Below are 3,437 nucleotides of genomic sequence, written 5' to 3' on the forward strand. Positions count from 1 at the left end.
GCGCTAAGTGGAGTCGAGAAACGGAGAGGCCAAGGGAGTCCAGCACACGTGTATACTGCGCGAGTTGCAACGCGCGTCCTGGCCGAGACCAAATTTGTACGAAATTGCGGTAAAAAGCTGCACCATAAATCCCACAACTGTACAGAAGCGACTACTTCACCTTCTATAATTTGAAGAAAAACCTCAATGGACGAGGATTTTCGAGTGAAGAAGGTAGCAGTAGGCGAGCTTTTCGAAGCCAAAGACCGCGGATATTTATTCACTGGTTTATGATATTGGTAAGAGGTGCATAGGAGCTTATGGAGATTATATGGAACAAGTAATTTTTAAGACAAAAACAAAACCGACTTCAATTCTTATATAAAAATTTAAAAGTATCGTTGATTTCCTCAAGATCCAATGATCGGATCTAGTACCACCATTCCTTTGAGAAAATTTAAAAAACTCGGTTAACGTGGTCCAAAGTTCGTTTTTTGGAAGTCGGTTAAAAATAAACTTTTCTACATTTCTAGCTCGCCTAAAACTTATTTAGCCTCGGTGTGGCAATTTAAATTACTAGCGTGGAATTTTTTTAACCAGTTTTGGCACTGACGTTCTTTGAGAGCATCGTCAGCGTAACCTTTTCACACATCACGAAAATAAAACAGTTAAATACTAGTCTCTTAAATAAAATCACCAAAACTTAGCCAACTGAATCTATTTCAACGAATGTTGCACAACCTGTATACATATAAATACATACAGACACATACATAAGTATGCAAGTACTACATATGTATACACACAACTATATACATATGTAGTTACCCACTGGGAAAATAGGTAAGCACCTTGCGAGGTAAGCCATGTTTTCTTTCAGTTTTTAGTACCAAAATTGTCATCATGGCCAATGTCATCTACTAGTAAAGGGCAAAATGAACACCTCCGAAGACACATTACGTTGTCAGTTGCAAAATAACGTGCAGCCGAAGTTATTTCCAAGCACCGAACTACTCCGAGCGACTGCTCTGCATTACACGTAACTTACTTTGTAAAGCGGCTCAGAAGTATGTCTGATACCAAATGTACATTCTAAATTCCTACTTACATAAGGCGGCCATGCCTTTGTAAAAGTAAGGGACGTTCGGCAGGGAAATGGTAATGACTGCCAGGTGAAGAGTAAGTTGCTAATAAGGCATTATTACGTGCTCCTAATTCCCACTGGGTATTTGAGGTATCTAATTGTATTTGTTTGTTTATTTGAATACTAGAGGTTACGTATACGCCATGCTGCTCGTACATGTGCCGGTGCATTTCTCGATTTGGAAGGATTTGCATTTGCGTGCTGGATGTATACACGAAAACGAAATTCGTAGGAAATGCAAGTGTGCGTATGTTTATATTTACGAAAATCGTATTAGCAGTTGTCAATATGCAAATTGAGTTGCGATAATTTCAGGTCGCGAGCGGATTCTAAATATTATTTGCATAACAATTAAAACTATGTAATATTCATATTAACTCAAATTGTTTTAAATGGTTTTTTTCTATGAGTATTTTAAGGTTACTACGTGTCAAGCTAAGTTTGGTTAATTGCAGGCAGAATGACACCAATGTGTCGTGTTCATTAAAATTAAATAAAAAACGCTTCTATGCTAAATTAACGCATAAATAGCTAAATGTTGTTGTATAGAATAAAAAGTTGTACAGTTCCAATATTAGATATGTTTAGGCGAAGGGTAATTTTAGAAAAATTAACAATGAATTTTGAATTTTGGCCAATATATAAAGCTGTCGTAAAATTAAAAAGAATTTTATATCTTAATAAATTCAAAGCTAATATATTTTCTAATATATTTTCCCAGTTCTTAAGGTCCTATTATTCTGTAGACTACATTACAAGTGGAGACTATCCGTATGAACTTTGTCCGATAAACTCAGCCTATATTCCATTTCTGATCATATTTCGACCTATTTCCTGAATCACTGTGCTGAGAACATTTGCGAGTCTTTAACAACTATGTTTAACTTGTCACTGAAACAAGGTATTTTTTCAGTCCGTCTGGAAGGAACTTTTCATAATACCATTTCACAAAAAAAAGGTCTTCTATAGAAAACTATTATATAGAGATTAGCGAAAGCTCGCCGCTATTTCCAAATTATTGGAAGAAATTATTGTTAATTAGCTGACATATACTATATCTTCTTCAATATAAAAAAACTCAACACGGGTTTTCTCAAGTAAAATCTACTATCACCAATTAAGTGAAGTTCACAACGCATGTCTCAAACTGTGTTAGAGAAAACGCCCATTCCAAGGATAACACCCGCTACTCATCCGTAAACTCGATCTAATTGGCTTACAGTCCAGTATTCTTCAATCGACCTCTTCTTACCTCTATGACCGAATGTAAAGAGCTATTTAGCCCGTTCTATTGTATGGAATGCCCAAAATTAAGCTCATTTAGAAAAAATTTAATCAATTTAAAAACACTTTTTTTCTTTTTGCATTGCGTGATTTTAACTTGAAGCCAGAGCACAATATCGTCAAAAGCTCATTAATTTGCCTGCACTTGCAAGTCGTAGCGAAATGCTAGGCATAATATTTATCATAAAATTAGTGACAGACTTGAGTAATGGTCCATTCCTCCTAGCTGAAGTAAAGTTTAATATTCCCTCTCGAGGAGTATCAAAATACTTCCAAACTCTGTTTGTGAAGCTATGCTGAGCTTATTTTGAGTTAAACGAATCATTCCGTTGTTTATGTCAAGATTTTAACCCTTATTCCTGCATGTTTGCCGTATCGGACACGATTTTTACTACAAAGAAGACTATCCTTTCCTCTCTTTGCCTATGTTGAAATTCTTGAAACTTACCTGTGCTCTTAACTGCAGTTAAGCTTTTAGTGGAAATGGACTATTAAACATTATTTTTAGCATTTTCCATAAACCTACATTTTAATCAAATTTCTCTTTCTTTCACCTTCCTCTCTGACTTTTTTTTTAATTTTCGCGTAATGTTTCCAATCAATACAGACCTTAGTATCACATCAATCATCCTTGTGTTTAATAAGCCATTAAATGACTTTGCATGCGCTGCCTTTAATCTCACTTAACTCCTGCTTCGGACTTGTATTCTCTTGATAGAAAGATACTTTGACAGAGTTTAATAAAAATAAATCGATAAAATACTTTATCAGTACAAAAGTACCTACGTACTTATGTATGTACAAAAATGTTCAAGTAGTAGGTAGTAGGTGTGTTGGGTAGGGTATGTATACAAACCAAAGAATATAAATAAAAGTTATTTTTTGAATTCTTAATTCCAGAAGATATTAAAATCCTCTCTTAGTATAAAATATGTTGCCTTATGACTTTTCGTCTTTTAAATCTTATTTATTACTCAAAGAATTTAAATAAAATCACCAAAACTTAGCCAACTGAATCTATTTCAACGAA

The sequence above is a fragment of the Rhagoletis pomonella genome, unplaced genomic scaffold (genome assembly GCF_013731165.1).
Source record: "Rhagoletis pomonella isolate Grant_MI unplaced genomic scaffold, Rhpom_1.0 Rhpom_scaffold_00002, whole genome shotgun sequence".
NCBI lineage: Eukaryota > Metazoa > Arthropoda > Insecta > Diptera > Tephritidae > Rhagoletis > Rhagoletis pomonella.